This window comes from Leucoraja erinacea, unplaced genomic scaffold (genome assembly GCF_028641065.1).
Source record: "Leucoraja erinacea ecotype New England unplaced genomic scaffold, Leri_hhj_1 Leri_55S, whole genome shotgun sequence".
Taxonomy (NCBI): domain Eukaryota; kingdom Metazoa; phylum Chordata; class Chondrichthyes; order Rajiformes; family Rajidae; genus Leucoraja; species Leucoraja erinaceus.
The window spans coordinates 482,692-502,057 of record NW_026576465.1 but is presented as its reverse complement, the minus strand read 5'-3'; positions in this window follow the sequence as shown (position 1 = coordinate 502,057).

The following is a 19,366-nucleotide window of genomic DNA, read 5'->3' as shown; positions in this document are numbered from 1 at the left end:
TCTTCACCCTGCACTCAAGGGCAATGCGTTATTAAGCTTCTGGATTGCCAAGTACCCGTTCATTCTCTTGCAATGATGTGTTTACAAAGACATACCAAGGCTGCTCTGCCCTGGGACCATCCATCGTCTATCCTATGCCCTCCATAGGTGTATGCCCCTCCACAAAGTCGACAAGCCTCAAACTCCTAAATTCCACTGAGAATATTTTAAAGACACCTGGACAGGTACTGGACAGGAAAGAGTTAGAGGAATATGGACCAAATGGAGTAATTGAGTCATGGAGTGATACAGTGTGGAAACAGGCCCTTCAGCTCAACTTGCCCACACCAGCCAACATGTCCCAGCTACACTAGTCCCACCTGCCCGCATTTGGCCGATATCCCACCAAACCTGTCCTATCCATGTACCTGTCTAGCGTTTGGATAGTCCCAGCCTCAACTACCTCCTCTAGCAGCTTGTTCCATACACCCTTTGTGTGAAAAAGTTACCCCTCAGATTCCTATTAAATCTTTTCCCCTTCACCTTAAACCTATGTCCTGTGGTCCTCGATTCACCTTCTGTGGGCAAGAGAGTCTATGCATCTACCCGATCTATTCCTCTCATGATTTTATACACCTCTATAAGATCACCCCTCATCCTCCTGCGCTCCATGGAATAGAGACCCAGCCTACTCAACCTCTCCCTATAGCTCACGCCCTCTAGTCCTGGCAACATCATCATAAATCTTCTCTGTACCGTTTCCAGCTTGACAACATCTTTCCAATAACATGGTGCCCAGAACTGAACACAATATTCTAAATGCGGTCTCACCAACATCTTATACAGCTGCAACATGACCTCCCAACTTCTATACTCAATACTCTGACTGATGAAAGCCAGTGCCAAAAGCCTTTTTGACCACCTTATCTACCTGTGACTCGACCTTCAAGGAACCATGCACCTGTACTCCTAGATCCCTCTGCTCTACAACACTACCCAGAGGCCGACCATTCACTGGGTTGGTCCTGCCCTTGTTTGACGTCCCAAAATGCACACCTCACACTTCTCTGTATTAAATTCCATCAACCATTCCTCCGCCCACCTGGCCAATCCAACCTTCCAGAGCAGCCTACCATGCGGCACCTTGTCGAATGCCTTACTGAAGTCCATGTACACAACATCTACAGCTCTGCCCTCATCAACCTTTTTTGTCTCGTCTTCAAAAAATTCAATCAGATTTGTGAGACACGACCTCCCACGTACAAAACCATGCTGACTATCCCTAATCAGCCCTTACCTATCCAAATACCTGTATATCCTATCCCTCAGTAACTTTCCAACTACAGATGTTAAGCTCACCAGCCTATAGTTCCCAGCATTTTCCCTGCAGTCCTTCTTGAAAATAGGCACAACATTTGCCACCCTCCAGTCTTCCAGCACCTCTCCTGTATTTAAGGATGACTCATAAATGTCAACCAGGGCTCCCACAATTTCCTCTCTAGTTTCCCGCAATGTCCTCGGATATATCTGACCAGGCCCTGGAGTTTGTCTACCTTCATACACGACAGTACCTTCAGTACTTCTTCGACAGTAACACTGTGTGTACTTAAGACACTTCCAGTGTCTGCCCCAAGTTCCTCCGTCCTATTGTCTTTCTCCTCGGTAAATACAGAGGTGAAATACGCATTGAGGACCTTGCCCATCTCCTGTGGCTCCACACAGAGGTGACCGCTTTCATTCCTGAGTGGTGTCACTCTCTCTCTAGTTACCATTTCCCCCCTTATGTATTTATGAAATCACTTGGGATTGTTCTTGATGCTACCCGCTAGAGCAATCTCCTGGACTCTTTTTGCCCTTCTGTTTTTTGAAATGTGGGCAAATTGGATGAGCTTCGATGTGACATCATTGTTGATATGGATATGTTGGGCTGTTTCATGCTCTATGACTAAGACTCCATAATAGATTCTAGCACTTTCCTTACGATGAATGTCAGGCTGCCCATTGACCTATCACACACACCACACTCCCCACCATTGTAGATGTAGCCCAGTCCCACACACACCACACTCCCCACCATTGTAGATGTAGCCCAGTCCATCACACACACCACACTCCCCACCATTGTAGATGTAGCCCAGTCCATCACACACACCACACTCCCCCACCATTGTAGATGTAGCCCAGTCCATCACACACACCACACACCCCACCATCCCCACCATTGTAGATATAGCCCATGACCACCAGACTCAGGAACAGCTTCTTCCCCTCTGTTATCTGGCTCCTGACCGGTCCTTCCATAAGCTAGGGTACTGTCCGATTCACCTCTACGCCATTGTGGACATTGGACTTTGTCTGTGGAACTGATGCGCTACAATGCTGAGAACTATATCCTGCACTCTGTATCTTCCCCTTTGCTCTACCTGTTGTATTTGAGTTTGACGATTTAAATTATGTGTGGTATTGTCTGATCTGATTAGACAGCACGCCAAACAAAGCTTTTCACTGTATCTGGGTACAATAATAAACCTGAAGCAATTCACATTGTCCAAGTATGCCTGTCCATTTGTGGATGACTGTGTTCCTTGACACACATGGTCATGCCAATTCCCTGCTGCCCCTGTTCTCAACGTTACCACGAGTATGTTGGGCTCACAGATCCCTAACCTTGGCTGTTTCTACAGTTTCTTCCACACTGATTCATCTGTTCGATGCTCAGAGTAACATCCCTTCTCTGAACCACCTCTCTGCGGCCTCTGTGTCAAGTTAAGTATGTCGTCAAAATGTTTCCAATAATATTTAATGCCCAACCTTTGTCACTTTGCGACTGCATCTCTATAAAGGCCATGCGGAGGTATGCGTTGGGGAGCACTTTGGGTCCAGTGATCACAATACCATTAGTTTCAATATAATTATGGAGAGGGTCAGAACTGGACCTAGGGTTGAGATTTTTGATTGGAGAAAGGCTAACTTTGATGAGATGCGAGATGATTTAAAAGGAGTGAACTGGGACATTTTGTTTTATGGGAAGGATGTAGAAGAGAAATGGAAGACATTTAAAGGGGACATTTTAAGTGTACAGAATCTTTATGTTCCTGTTCGGTTGAAAGGAAACAATAAAAAATGGAAAGAGCCCTGGTTTTCAAGGGAAATTGGACATCTTGTTCGGAAAAAGAGGGAGATCTACAATAATTATAGGCAGCATGAAGTAAATGAGGTGCTTGAGGGGTATAAGGAATGTAAAAAGAATCTTAAGAAAGAAATTAGAAAAGCTAAAAGAAGATATGAGGTTGCTTTGGCAAGTAAGGTGAAAGTAAATCCAAAGGGTTTCTACATCTATATTAATAGCAAAAAGATAACGAGGGATAAAATTGGTCCATTGGAGAGACAGAGTGGGAAGCTATCTGCAGAGCCAAAAGAGATGGGGGAGATGTTGAACAATTTCTTTTCTTCGGTATTCACCAAGGAGAAGGATATTGAATTATGTGAGGTAAGGGAAACTAGTAGAGTAGCTATGGATACTATGAGTTTCAAAGTAAAAGAAGTACTGACACTTTTGAAAAATATAAAAGTGGATAAGTCTCCAGGTCCTGGCAGGATATTCCCTAGGACATTGAGGGAAGTTAGTGTAGAAATAGCTGGGGCTATGACAGAAATATTTCAAATGTCATTAGAAAAGGGAATAGTCCCCGAGGATTGGCGTACTGCGCATGTTGTTCCATTGTTTAAAAAGGGTTCAAAGAGTAAACCTAGCAATTTTACTTCGGAGTCACGTGAGTTACTACGTGGAGAACCCGCTCAGTGCGCAGGCGCGGCATTACGCCAGCAGTGCAACAGCGGCGGCAGCTGGAGTCAGGCTCTCCAGCTGCGCTTTAAAACGGACCGCCAGGTAAGTAGACGGTGCGTTGGGATAACAGAGGAGAGTTGCGTTTAGTGTTTTGCAGGCTTTCACAGAATGTCTCAACGCAGAAAACTCTCGAACAGAACTGCCCGCGCTTTAACTCCACCAGAGGAGCGTTCCATTCCAGCGGGGCAGCAACCGGCGGCAGTGTCGCTCTCAGAGCGTTTCGCTATCCCCGAGACCGAGCCAAGCCCAGTCACACCAGAGCCTGCACGGCGGACTGGGAAAGCGGCCAGGAAGACCAATCGGCCGGTCATCTCCGATTCGTCGGAGGGGGACATGTCTCCACCAAAGCGGAGGAGAGACAGCCGCCTGAGCTGCATTCAGCAGCTCCTGGAGGAGATGGTCCACCGGGAACAGCAGCGCTCCCGGGGAGAAAGGACAGGTACCTCCTCCATAGTGTCGTGTCAGGCACTGCCCTTTGCTCCCTCATACCAGGAGGCTAGCATTGGTGACCAGGGCAGGGCTGGTCTGGAACAGGGGCAGGCGGACAAAATCGGGAGTATGCATTGGGTGCAGGAACAGGAACAGCTGTTGGGTGTGGTGGACCGCTTCGTAGCTACCCCACGGGCTGGAGCACCGCTGGAGCCAAAAATGGCAGCCAGTATCAACCACCTATCCAATAAACCACTACTGGAAAAGGTGCTCGCCGAGGTGCTGGAAGAACATACAGCACCAGAGAACTGTGAGGCCCTCAAAGTAAAAAGCCTCAACAGCCAAATCTGGGGGCATGTGGGGGCCCCTATTCGGGCACAAGAACTCAAGCTACAGCGGATCCTAAGGCTCCTGACGTCAGCTATCACAGCCTTTGCTCGTTCCGTGGAGACAACGGAGATGAATACATGCCAGCAGGATGTGCTGGCATTGATGTGCACCACACAATTTGAACTCAACAATCTCCGGAGGGATAATATAAGACCTGCCCTCAATCCCAAATTTGCTGGCTTGTGCAAAGCCCCAGCTGCGGAGGCTGACTCATTGCTATTTGGGAAAGATCTGAACAAAAAGCTGAAGGAGATGGAAGAGACATCAAAAACCTTCGGCCTAATGAAGGCAGACCCCGGGACGAGCAAACCAAGACCCCCGATACCCAAGCGGCAGCACCCCACGGCATCCACCAGTCGACGTCCGGAATATGGGACTGGTGAACGCTTGGGGTCCGCATCTTATCCCCAAAGATCTTTTTTAGATCAGGGCCCGCCGCGGACCCCCTGGAAAATGCGCCTCCCCCCAACATCGCCAGCACGTCGTCAGAACAAAGCACTCAGAAAAGACAAAATCGCCAATAACCATGGAGGTAGGTGGGTCTGGTTCCTACCAGCATATAGAGAATAAGGGTGCTTTACTAACAGGGGGGAGATTACACTTGTTTAAAAAAGCATGGGGGATGATCACGAGTGACAAGTATATACTCAACAGCATTAGAGGATATAAAATTCAGTTTATATCAGAAACAACACCGCCAGTTCAACATTGGCCCGAAAGGGTATTTTCTCCCTCCAATAAAGAGCAACGGGAGGGACAAGCTGAACTGGTGAGACTTATAAATAAGGGGGTCATAGAAAAGACCAAACATGAACCCTTGGAATTTGTATCCAATATATTTACCAAAACCAAAAAAGATGGTGGATGACGCATCATCATTGACTTAACATCCCTAAACAAGTTTGCTAAGTATATACATTTCAAAATGGAAATATTTGTGACTGCTAGACAACTGATTTCCAAAGGATACTACATGGCAAGCATTGATCTCAAAGATGCTTACTATCTAGTACCCATACACAAGGATCATAGCAGATACCTAAAATTTATCTGGATGGGGCAGCTGTGGCAGTACAAAGTACTGCCTAATGGGCTCACATCAGCCCCAAGATTGTTCACAAAAATATTGAAGCCAGCCATGGCAATATTAAGGAAACATAAACATATGGTCATGGCATATTTGGATGATATCCTCATAGTAGGGAAAACAATGGAACGAGCTATGGCAGCAGTCTCAGCTACAAAACAGCTCCTAGAAACTCTGGGATTCGACCTACATCCAGATAAATCCAAGTTAAATCCATCCTCTATCATGGACTACCTGGGGTTTACAATTAACTCAGTCCAAATGACTGTTACCCTGCCAAGGGAAAAGATGATTGCATTAGCACAATCATGCAATAATTTAATGGTCAGCGAAAGACCAACTATTCGACAAGTAGCAACAGTAATTGGAAAAATGGTAGCAGCATTCCCGGCTACACAAATTGGACCTTTGCACTATCAAAATTTACAAAGAGCAAAGGTGCAGGCACTAAAACAACATAGAGGTCACTATGATTAGGTCATGATATTACCCACTGAAGCTATATCAGAGCTACAGTGGTGGACACAAAATGTTTGGCATAGTTTTAGTCCTATTGTCATTACTAATCCTACTTTAGTTCTTCAGACAGATGCCAATGCTCAAGGCTGGGGAGCAACTAACTCCATATCCAGCACAGGTGGTAGATGGACTAACCCAGAATCATCATTACTATCTACACTGGGCATTAACTATTTAGAAATGTTGGGCGCCTTTTATGGTTTAAAAGCATATGCATCAAATATGCAGCACTTGCATGTTCGATTACAAATAGATAATACTACGGTGGTGGCTTATATTAACCATATGGGCGGCATAAAATCTTTATCATGCGACAAATTGGTCAATATGATTTGGCAATGGTGTGTCGAAAGACATATTTGGCTTTCAGCTACCTATCTACCAGGTAAGCTAAACACAGTGGCAGACACCAGGTCACGCAAATTCAATGATAGCAAGGAGTTTGTCATGCCCTCCGCTCCCACCCTCATTATATGGATCAAACTGATAAATTGATGTCTCTTTTTCTTTACTATGTTACTTCAAATACTTGTGTCTATCTGTGATTCCACACCGCTGCTTGGAAGTATGCCGCGCCTGCGCACTGAGCGACTTCTTCACGTAATCCCTCATCGTAACTCCTCATAAAATACAGATCTAACTTCAAACTGGTAAGTTCTCGTTTAATCTTACTATTATAGACCTGTTAGTTTGACTTCAATGGTGGGCAAATTAATGGAAAAGATACTTAGAGATAATATATATAAGCATCTGGATAAACAGGGTCTGATTAGGAACAGTCAACATGGATTTGTGCCTGGAAGGTCATGTTTGACTAATCTTCTTGAATTTTTTGAAGAGGTTACTAGGGAAATTGACGAGGGTAAAGTAGTGGATGTTGTCTATATGGATTTTAGTAAGGCCTTTGACAAGGTTCCTCATGGAAGGTTGGTTAAGAAGGTTCAACTGTTGGGTATAAATGGTGGAGTAGCAAGATGGATTCAACAGTGGCTGAATGGGAGAAGCCAGAGGGTAATGGTGGATGGCAGTTTATCGGGTTGGAGGCAGGTGACTAGTGGGGTGCCTCAGGGATCTGTGTTGGGTCCTTTGTTGTTTGTCATGTATATCAATGATCTGGATGAAGGTGTGGTAAATTGGATTAGTAAGTATGCAGATGATAGCAAGATAGCGGGTGTTGTGGATAATGAAGAGGATTTCCAAAGTCTACAGAGTGATTTAGGCCATTTGGCAGAATGGGTCGAAAGATGGCAGATGGTGTTTAATGCTGATAAATGTGAGGTGCTACACCTTGGCAGGACAAATCAAAATAGGACGTACATGGTAAATGGTAGGGAATTGAAGAATACAGTTGAACAGATGGATCTGGGAATAACCGTGCATAGTTCCTTGAAGGTGAAATCTCATATAGATAGGGTGGTAAAGAATGCTTTTGGTATGCTAGCCTTTATAAATCAGAGCATTGAGTATAGAAGCTGGGATGTAATGTTAAAATTGTACAAGGCGTTGGTGAGACCAAATCTGGAGTATGGTGTACAATTTTGGTCGCCCAATTATAGGAAGGATGTCAACAAAATAGAGAGAGTACAGAGGAGATTTACTAGAATGTTGCCTGGGTTTCAACAACTAAGTTACAGAGAAAGGTTGAATAAGTTAGGTCTTTACTCTCTGGAGCGCAGAAGGTTAAGGGGGGACTTGATAGAGGTCTTTAAAATGATGAGAGGGATAGACAGAGTTGATGTGGACAAGCTTTCCCCTTTGAGAATAGGGAAGATTCAAACAAGAGGACGTGACTTCAGAATTAAGGGACAGAAGTTTAGGGGTAATATGAGGGGGAACTTCTTTACTCAGAAAGTGGTAGCTGTGTGGAATGAGCTTCCAGTGGAAGTGGTGTCGGCAGGTTCGTTGGTATCATATAAAAATAAATTGGATAGGCATATGGATGAGAAGGGAATGGAGGGTTATGGTATGAGTGCAGGCAGGTGGGAAAAAAGTTGTTCGGCACAGACTTGTAGGGCCGAGATGGCCTGTTTCCGTGCTGTAATTGTTATATGGTTATAAGAGATCAAAACTATTCATTTCTATTTCTAATGAACAATCAGCTGGATTGTTTCCCTGTGAGCTGTTTGCCAATAGTGAGCCGCAGAGCCTCTATATCGTTCAAGGTTACTTGGTACAATATAAATATTACTCCCATCCATCCTGCAGTTCATTAGGAAGCGATGACACGATCTGGCGTTGTTCCCCAGATCTGTGCCTCACTCCCCTTCAATTGTCCAAACCAGTTCCAAACCGGAACTGCCCTAGCAAAGCACGTGACCCCGGGCTGCATTGACACCCACATCATCTTTAATCTCTCTTTTGAGAAAGAACTGCAGATGCTGGAAAAATCAAAGGTAGACACAAATGCTGGAGAAACTCAGCGGGTAAGGCAGCTTCTATGGAGAGAAGATCTCGACCCGAAACGTCACCTATTCCTTCGCTCCATAGATGCTGCCTCACCCGCTGAGTTTCTCCAGCATTTGTGCCTACCTCTTTAATCTCCCTGCCACTTGTGACATGATTGAGCATTGGAACAACTGTCATGTATTGGGGACCAATACCACACAGCACCAGGCCCTGCAGCCCACAGTGTATGTGCCGAACATGATGCCACAACATACTAATCTCCGGAGGAACTCAGCGGGTCTGGCAGCATCTGTGAAGGGGATGGACAGACAATGTCTAGACAAACTAATCACCTGCACGTGATCCCTATCATAATAATAATATATTTTATTGTCATTGCACATAAGTGCAACGAGATTTGGGTTTGTATCCCTTTGTATCCCTGTTTCGACCAATGCAATCAACCCGGCACGCACAATCAAATAAGGTCAAATAACCATAACCATATAACCATATAACAATTACAGCACGGAAACAGCCCATCTCGGCCCTACAAGTCCATGCCGAACAAATTTTTTTCCCCTTAGTCCCACCTGCCTGCACTCGTACCATAACCCTCCATTCCCTTCTCATCCATATGCCTATCCAATTTATTTTTAAATGATACCAACGAACCTGCCTCCACCACTTCCACTGGAAGCTCATTCCACACAGCCACCACTCTCTGATGGAAGAAGTTCCCCCCCAAACGTTATTCCCGCTCCAAACTGCTCTGTCCCTTAATTCTGAAGTCATGTCCTCTTGTTTGAGCATTGAATCTTCTGTCCATTCTCAAAGGGAAAAGCTTGTCCACATCAACTCTGTCTATCCCTCTCATCATTTTAAAGAACTCTATCAAGTCCCCCCTTAACCTTCTGCGCTCCAAAGAATAAAGGCCTAACTTGTTCAACCTTTCTCTGTAACTTAGTTGCTGAAACCCAGGCAACATTCTAGTAAATCTCCTCTGTACTCTCTCTATTTTGTTGACATCCTTCCTATAATTTGGCGACCAAAATTGTACACCATACCCCAGATTTGGCCTCACCAATGCCTTGTACAATTTTAACATTACATCCCAGCTTCTATACTCAATGCTCTGATTTATAAAGGCTAGCATACCAAAAGCAAAATAGAACAAGTTGTCCTACAACTTTAGGCTGTGCACGCCACACACAAGAAGAAGAAAGCCATTTCATTTTTGGGTTCTGACTGCCGATGGTATTGTTGCCTCTTTATGAACTTCTCATCAGGGGCTCTGTCACCTGTCTCCTTTCAGACAAAGCTGATGCCTGCTGGATTGGGATTAATCTAATCATGAAATCATAGAGACACAGAGACATACCTTTCACCCACCTTGTCCACGCCGATACTCTTCGTATTTGCCCACGTTAGGCTTTCCTATCTGTGTACCTGTCCAAATGCGTTCGAAATGTTGTAATTCTATCTGCCTCCACCACCTCTTCCGGAAGCTGATCCAAAACATTCATGAACGAATATTTGGATTCATTCCAAATATTCAAATCTGGGATCTATGGAAAATGATTCTGCTCAGATCACCTTTAAACCTCTTCCCCATCACTTTAACCCTCACCTTCCAGATTCTCACACCTGGGAAATGACAATCTATCTGATGGACGTCACGTTTAACACGCTAGCATAAGGTTCCTGGTTAGACTTCCTAAAAACCTCACACTCAGCTGCCTTAAACTCTATCCACCATTCTGATCATATATCATAGAAACATAGAAAATAGATGCAGGAGGAGGCCATTCGGCCCTTCGAGCCAGCACCGCCATTCATTGTGGTCATGGCTGATCGTCCCCAATCAATAACCCGTGCCTGCCTTCTCCCCATATCCATTGACTCCACTAGCCCCTAGAGCTCCATCTAACTCTCTCTTAAATCCATCCAGTGACTTGGCCTCCACTGCCCTCCGTGGCAGGGAATTCCACAAATTCACAACTCTCTGGGTGAAAATGTTTTTTCTCACCTCAGTCTTAAATAACCTCCCCTTTATTCTAAACTGTGGCCCCTGGTTCTGGACTCGCCCAACATTGGGAACATTGGTCCTGCATCTAGCTTGTCGAGTCAATAAATTTTATATGTTTATATAAGGAGCCCCTCATCCTTCTAAACTCCAGTGAATACAAGCCTAGTCTTTTATCTCGGTTTTAAAGGATTTCCCCCTTATCCTTAAGCTGTGACCCCTTGTCCTGGACTTCCCCAACATTGGGAGCAATCTTCCTGCATCTAGCCTGTCCAACCCCTTAAGAATTTTGTAAGTTTCTATAAGATCCCCTCTCAATCTCCTAAATTCTAGAGAGTATAAACCAAGTCTATTCAGTATTTCTTCATAAGACAGTCCTGACATCCCAGGAATCAGTTTGGTGAACCTTCTCTGCACTCCCTCTATGGCAATAATGTCCTTCCTCAGATTTGGAGCCAAAACTGTACGCAATACTCCAGGTGTGGTCTCACCAAGACCCTGTACAACTGCAGTAGAACCTCCCTGCTCCTATACTCAAATCCTTTTGCTATGAAAGCTAACATACCATTCGCCTTCTTCACTGCCTGCTGCACCTGCATGCCTACTTTTCAATCTTTCCTCATTCCTGTTCGGCACGGACTTGTAGGGCCGAGATGGCCTGTTTCCGTGCTGTAATTGTTATATGGTTATATGGTTATATGACAGTCCCGCCATCCCAGGGATCAATCTCGTGAACCTATGCTGCACTGCCTCAATCACAAGGATGTCCTTCCTCAAATTAGGATATCAAAACTGTACGCAATACTCCAGATGTGGTCTCACCAGAGCCCTATACAACTGCAGAAGAACCTCTCTATTCCTATACTGAAATCCTCCAGTTATGAAGGCCAACATGAAGGCCGGTACATGTGACAATAAATTAAACTCAATTTCTGATAACCTTCTTTGCTACCTATGACGCTAGAGTTCTTGTTTATCATATTATTTACAGTGCACTATGTTTACATATTGTGTTGTGATGCAGCAAGTATGAATGTCATTGTTGTATCTGGGACACATGACAATAAAACACTCTTGACACCAGCCACTTTGGTGTCATCGGCAAACTCAGTTGCAGTTCTTCGAATATGAGAGTCTTTGGTCTGCTTTTGGTTTATGTTTATTACTGTCATGTGTCTCGAGCCAGAAGCTTTGTTCTGCTCGCTATTCAAAGAGATCAGATATACCACACATAAATACAATCATGTCAAACTCCAGTACAACAGGTGGAGCAAAGGGGAAGATACAGAGTGCAGAATATAGTTCTCAGCATTGTAGCGCATCAGTTCCTTAAAGCCAGTCAAGGGCCCGTCCCACTTACACAACTTTTTCGGCGACTGTCGGCACCCGTCATAGGGCGTTACAGGTCGCCGAATATGTTCAGCATGTTGAAAATCCAGCGGCGACCTGAACAAGGTACGACTCTTTGGGCGACTACTCACGACCGTCCAGGCGACAGGCAAAGGGTGATGCCTGTATGGTCGTGTTGTTGCTAGAGTGTCATAGCTGGTACATATGACAATGAATCATTCTTAGTTCTCCTGAATAATTGGCCTGGAGCTTTTAAAGACATCGTTCTGTTCTCTCCACCTCTCCTCTCTGAAAGATCTCCCACCTCTCCATTTATGATGAAACCATTTTCATAATCATCATACTTTAGTAGCCAAGTATGTTTTGCAACATACAAGGAGTTTGATTTGCCAACAAAAAGCAACAAGCCACAGACAAAATACATTTTAACATAAACATCCACCACAGTGACTCCTCCACATTCCTCATTTTTCCTTCATGGATGCTGCCTGACCAGCTGACTTGTCACTTGCAGTGACTTTCACACAGAGGGTGATGGGTGTATGGAACGAGCTGCCAGAGGAGGTAGTTGAGGCAAGTACAACATGTAAAAGACACTTCAGATACAGATGGTGGGGCTGAAGGGTCTGTTTCCGTGCTGTGTGTCCCTATCACGTGATGTACAAAATTGCAAAATTCTGTAAAATGCCGTCCAAAATGACCACTTGTTTGGTGGTTAAGAAGGAAAGGAGAACTTCTTGCACTAAAGTGAAGAGACAGGATGAGGTTGTTGGTCCTGAATCTTGTCAGTGAAGGACGGGTGTGGGTGTGGGACTATATGAGCCGGTCGGGCAGTAGGCTGGTGATGGGCAAATCCTGGAAGCTATTGGCATCCATTGCTGCTGCCAGCAGGTACACCTAGAACCTTGGGGCTTGCTCCGTAGAGAGACATTAAGAGCTGTGAATGTACCAACAATTATACTCCTGAAGTACCCACGTGATGGGAACTACATGTGAGTCTTGGCAGTGTTGCTGCAATGGTCAGGATGATATTCTGTGTCATGGCGGTGGGATGAATGATGTCTGCGGCCAGGTGTGCAACACTGACGACCACACTGGGCTTCTCAAAGTGAATCCGTCTGTATCTGTCCTGCCAAATGATCGCTTTGTTTTATGCTGAGGCAGAAGGCACGAAGGCTGTTTTCTCAGCTCTGTGCACTACCTGATGTGGTCATTTATACGACGACTGCTTGATCATTCCCAGGGCCAGCAAGAGCCCAGCGGCAAAAATAGAGACTATAAACTGTGAAAGATTTTTATTGCAACATTGCAGCCACGGTCTTTTCAGAAAATGTTTCAATATTAAGAAATTGTTTGAGAGTCCTGATCCAAACATCGCCTGTTCAGATTCTGCCTGACATTTTAGCGTAGTTTAGTTCACAGATACAACCCGGAAACAGGCCCTTTAGCCCATTGAGTTTGCACCGACTAGCGACCGACTCCCGCACATTAACACTATCCTACACACACTGCTGTTACACAAAATGTAACATTATACCAAGCCAATGAATCCACAAACCATCTTTAGAGAAGCTGATTTACTTCAGTACATTGTGTCTTGATTAAAGAATTGGTTCTTTCATCACTCATGTTGGCCCGTCTTGTCCAGTCAGTGGGCTGAGCCTGTTCCTTCAAGCTGAGATAGCTTGTGTTGGACATTCAGGAGTTGCCTCAATGGACAAACTGAGAGTGTAGTGACCAATCTGATCACCCAATCAACAAAGCTGGCCACTGACCAGACACTTGACTGTTTGCTGCCACTGGTTGAAACACAGATACCAGCAGTGACAGGGAGACAATAGACAACAGGTGCAGGAGGAGGCCATTCGGCCCCTCGAGCCAGCACCGCCATTCAATGTGATCATGGCTGATCATCCCCAATCAGTACCCCGTTCCTGCCTTCTCCCCATATCCCCTGACTCCACTATCATTAAGAGCTCTATCTAGCTCTCTCTTGAAAGCATCCAGAGAACCGGCCTCCACCGCCCTCTGAGGCAGAGAATTCCACAGACTCACAACTCTCTGTGAGAAAAAGTGTTTCCTCTTCTCCGTTCTAAATGGCTTACTCTTTACTCTTAAAACTGTGGCCCCTGGTTCTGGACTCCCCCAACATCGGGAACATGTTTCCTGCCTCTAGCGTGTCCAAGCCCTTAACAATCTTATATGTTTCAATGAGATCTCCTCTCATCCTTCTAAACTCCAGAGTGTACAAGCCCAGCTGCTCCATTCTCTCAGCATATGACAGTCCCGCCATCCTGGGAATTGACCTGGTGAACCTAAGCTGCACTCCCTCAATAACAAGAATGTCCTTGCTATTGAGGGAGTGCAGCGTAGGTTTACAAGGTTAATCAACATCACCACTGCTCACACTGAAGTGTTACCTGTCCCAATAAAGCTTTGATGCCCTTCCTAATCCATCATCTGCATAAAATGGAAGTGTTCCTGGACTGTACACTGTGTGACTTGGCCCTGGGTCCAGGGACAGTTTGCAACCACACTGCTCTCCACTGATGGATTTCACCGCTCTGTCTCTCTGGATCAGTCAACGAGTCCGCAACATCCATGTTTAACAGAGATAGATGTCTGCCACCCTCTGCTGCCTTCAGGGTTACAAGCCTGTCACTGTGAATGGATCAATGAGCTGGTGATGACCAAACAGCTGCAGCCCACACACTGACCACAGGTAGCACATATCATCATTCAAGGCATCTCATTCACCTTTCAAAGAACACAGTTTGTTTAAATTTTAGAGAAACAGCGTGGAAACAGGCCCTTTGGCCCTCTGAGTCCGTTCTGACCACCAATCACCCCGTACACTAGTTCTATCTGACACACTAGGGACAATTTATAGAAGCCAATTAACCTACAAACTTGCCCATCTTTGGAGTGTGGGAGGAAACCGGAGCGCCTGGCGAAAACCCACATGGTCCCAGGGAGAATGTACAAACCGTACAGACAGCGCCCGTAGTCAGGTTCAAACCCAGTTGTCTGGTGCTGTGAGGCAGCAACTCTACCGCTGTGACATTGTGTCTTAGAGTAATGGTCAATGCTTTAGGGGTGGGTGAGTGAGTGGGTGGGTGAGTGAGTGAGTGAGTGAGTGAGTGAGTGAGTGAGTGAGTGAGTGAGTGAGTGAGTGAGTGAGTGAGTGAGTGAGTGAGTGTGAGTGAGTGGGTGGGGTGGGTGGGTGAGTGAGTCCAAGATCTTGTTGTGTTTCAGAAAACCATCACCTGGACATGGCAGTGAAATCTTGCCCTATCAGTGTTACAGAGAGAAAGATTGCCGGCTCAAAAGCCACATCCATTTACATTTGGTGGTTACTTCCATTCACGTTCAGCAGCAACAGCATTTTTTTCACTTGACCTGTTGAAGCAATTCATTTTCATTATTCATTGACAGCCAATGTGTTTGCAGCTAGCATGAAGGATGATGTGAGATTTGAAAGCCTGATCCGCTGGTCTTATAGTGTAACATACATTGATGGAGTGTTAAACCAAGTGGATACATTGATACGGAGCTGCATTTACTTTATTTAAGAGTGCTGTGGCTGAAACTCTGTTACACATTCCACGGTTCATTCCCCTTGTAACTGTGACATCGACACTAGGCTCTGCCTCCAGAATGTGGCGTACATCATCAAGGATCCCACCATCCAGGCTGTGCCCTCTTCCCACTGCAACTGTGGGGCGGGAGGTATGGAAGTCACAAGTCCCACACCACCAGGTTCAGGAACAAATACTTTCCGTGGATTGTCACCTTGTCGTGGTGGAGAAGCTTGTGTGGACCTGAGATCCTGAGAGCGATGCCGTCTGGAGCGATGCTCCTGGTAGGGCTACCCATGGCGTTAAGGTCGAGGGGGAGGTCTCTGACAAAGAGCAATCCAACCAAGACCTCAACGGTGGAACAGGCGGAGGACAATGGCTGACCTTAGTGGAGCTAACGTCACAACGGCTGGGAAGGCGGATGAAGGCTGCAGCAGAAAAGGGTCTCCGGTCGTCTTGGACTCCATGCCACTGGATCCTGACCCAGATCTGTCAAGGACCGTGGGGTGGCTGTCTGTGCACCAGTCTCCCCACGTTAAACAAAGTCATGCACAGGCGTCCTCCATGAGAGGACAATTATACTCGTTTCCAGTGACCACCGATGATGATGATGATGACTCTCCTACAACCATCAGGTTCTTGAACCAACCCGTACAACACTAATGGAATGGTAATTCAAATGTCACTGTACCTTAAATAGTACATGACAATAAACTGGCCTTGAAACGGCGAAACCTTGACCATAGCTCAGCAACGGAACACTACGCACCACCTCTTGCATCACCATCGACTTTGTTTCCAATTCGCCCTCTTTTTCTTTTCACTGTCTTGTCAAATGTAGGTATAATAATTGTATATTGAATGTACACTTTATCCTCATATATTAGCTTAGACCGTGCGGCACAGTGGTGCAGCGGGTAGAGCTGCTGCCTTACAGCGTCAGAGATCCACGACCATGGAGTTTGCACGTTCTCCCTGTGATCTGGTGGGTTTTCTCCGGGTCCTCTGGTTTCCTCGCACATCCCAAAGAGATGTGGGTTTGTAAGTTAATTGGCCCTCTGTAAATCGCCCCTAGTGTGTAGGGAGTGGATGGGAAAGTGGGAAAACACAGGACCTCTGTGTGCGGGGTCGCTGGTCGGCGTGGACTCGGTGGGCCGGTGGGTCTGTTTCCATGCTGCATCTCTCAACGACAGCTAAAGTATGCATGTGTGTTGCTGTAAGCTAGAGTGTTCCGATGCACAAGTATGGTATATCGTACATGAATATGACAATAAACACAGCTTGATTTGGCTTCCTTGTGTGAAAAATCATTTACAGTCTCTACACTGGGATATATTTAAATTTCAATTTATTTTCCATTTAATGAAAAAGAACGGAATGGAACTGAATAAGCTTTCTTCATCAAGTGGGTTAAGGTTTATTATCGTCACCAGTAGCGACCAATGTACAGTGAAAAGCTTTGTTTTGCATGCATGTTTTACATCAATCCAATCAAGCCAAACTCATATAACAGGTAGAGCAAAGGGGTAGACACAGAGTGCAGAATATAGTTCTCAGCATTGTAGCGCATCAGTTCCACAGACAAAGTCCAATGTCCACAATGGGGTAGAGGTGAATGGGACAGTACCCTAGCTTGTGGAAGGGCCGTTCAGGAGCCTGATAACAGAGGGGAAGAAGCTGTTCCTGAGTCTGGTGGTGCGCGCTTTCAAGCTTCTGAATCATTTGCCAGATGAGATTTATATCAATGAGAATGCACAAGGCATGATAATTCAGTATCCTCCCATTTGCTCCATCTATTGTACTTGCGTTTGACTTGAAGATATTTATGTTTAGTATTAACTGATCTGTTTGGATAGTATGCATAGCAACAGTAGATGGTTATTGTGGACCGCAGAAGATGGTTGTCAAGAATTATTGTGGGATTTTCATCAGCTGGGCAAGTTAGCTGAGGAATAGTTACTGTTGATAAGCATGAGGTGTTAAGGGCCTGTCCCACTGTACAAGGTAATTCAAGAGCTCTCCCAAGTTTAAAAAAAATCAAACTCGTGGTAAGTACATAGAATGTACGTAGCGGCTACGTTGGAGCTCGTGGATGTCTCGTAGCGGCTCGTAACGCTAACGGCAGGTACTCGGGAAACACGGTAACTCGTGAAGATTTTTCAGCACTGTGAAAAATGTCCACGAGAGCCCCGAGTACCTACGCACGGCCATTACCGTAATTCTCCAAGTTCGAATCAGGGGAATCTCGGGAGAACTCTTGAATTACCTCATACAGTGGGACAGGCCCTTTACATTATAATGTCAGTTTAAAGCAGACTCTGTTTAAATGTGAAGTTTTTAACCAAGTGGGGGAATCAAGAACCAGAGGACATAGGTTTAAGGTGAGAGGGGAAAGATTTAAAAGGAACCCGAGCGGCAACTATTTCACTCTGAGGGTGGTGGGTTTATGGAACGAGCTGCCAGAGGAGGTAGTTGAGGCAGGGACTATAACAGCATTTAAAAAAAAATTGGAAAGTTACATGGATATGACAGGTTTGGAGGGATATAGAAACATAGATACATAGAAAAATAGGTGCAGGAGTAGGCCATTCGGCCCTTCGAGCCTGCACTGCCATTCAATATGATCATGGCTGATCATCCAACTCAGTATCCTGTACCTGCCTTCTCTCCATACCCTCTGATCCCTTTAGTCACAAGGACCACATCTAACTCCCTCTTAAATATAGCCAATGAACTGGCCTCAACTACATCCTGTGGCAGAGAATTCCAGAGATTCACCACTCTCTGTGTAAAAAATGTTTTTCTCATCTCGGTCCTACAAGATTTCCCCCTTATCCTTAAACTGTGACCCCTTGTTCTGGACTTCCCCAACATCGGGAACAATCTTCCTGCATCTAGCCTGTCCAACCTCTTAAGAATTTTGTAAGTTTCTATAAGATCCCCCCTCAATCTTCTAAATTCTAGCGAGTACAAACCGAGTCTATCCAGTCTTTCTTCATATGAAAGTCCTGACATCCCAGGAATCAATCTGGTGAACCTTCTCTGTACTCCCTCTATGGCAAGCATAGGCAGATGGGACGTGTAGATGGGGCATGTTGGTCAGCATGGATGAGTTGAACGAAGGGCCTGTTTCCGTGCTGTATGAATCTCTGACTATCACTGGGAATCACAAGTAGTTTTCCCAATGCACAATTACCACACCACACTATTCAATTAGGCAAACAAACGGAAGACTTATTGAAGCTGTGGCCTCTTGAGTCAAATTTCCTGACAGATTAAAGAAGTTCCTGTGAAGTAAATGCAATCTGGAGATTCACTGCCTGATTAAATGTGGAAGCTTTTAGAATGAGGGGACTATGAAATAATTGAATTACAGAAAATTATTTGCAGCAGAAATGCTGCCTGACCTGAAACGTCACCTATCCATGTCCTCCACAGATGCTGCCTGACCCGCTGAGTTACTCCAGCACTCTGTGAAACGTCACCTATCCATGTTCTCCACAGATGCTACCTGACCCGCTGAGTTACTCCTGCACTCTGTGAAACGTCACCTATCCATGTTCTCCACAGATGCTGCCTGACCCGCAGAGTTACTCCAGCACTCTGTGAAACGTCACCTATCCATGTTATCCACAGATGCTGCCTGACCCGCTGAGTTACTCCAGCACTCTGTGAAACGTCACCTATCCATGTTCTCCACAGATGCTGCCTGACCCGCTGAGTTACTCCTTTATTTTTGAAATCCAACATCTGCAGTTATTACCAAACATCTACTG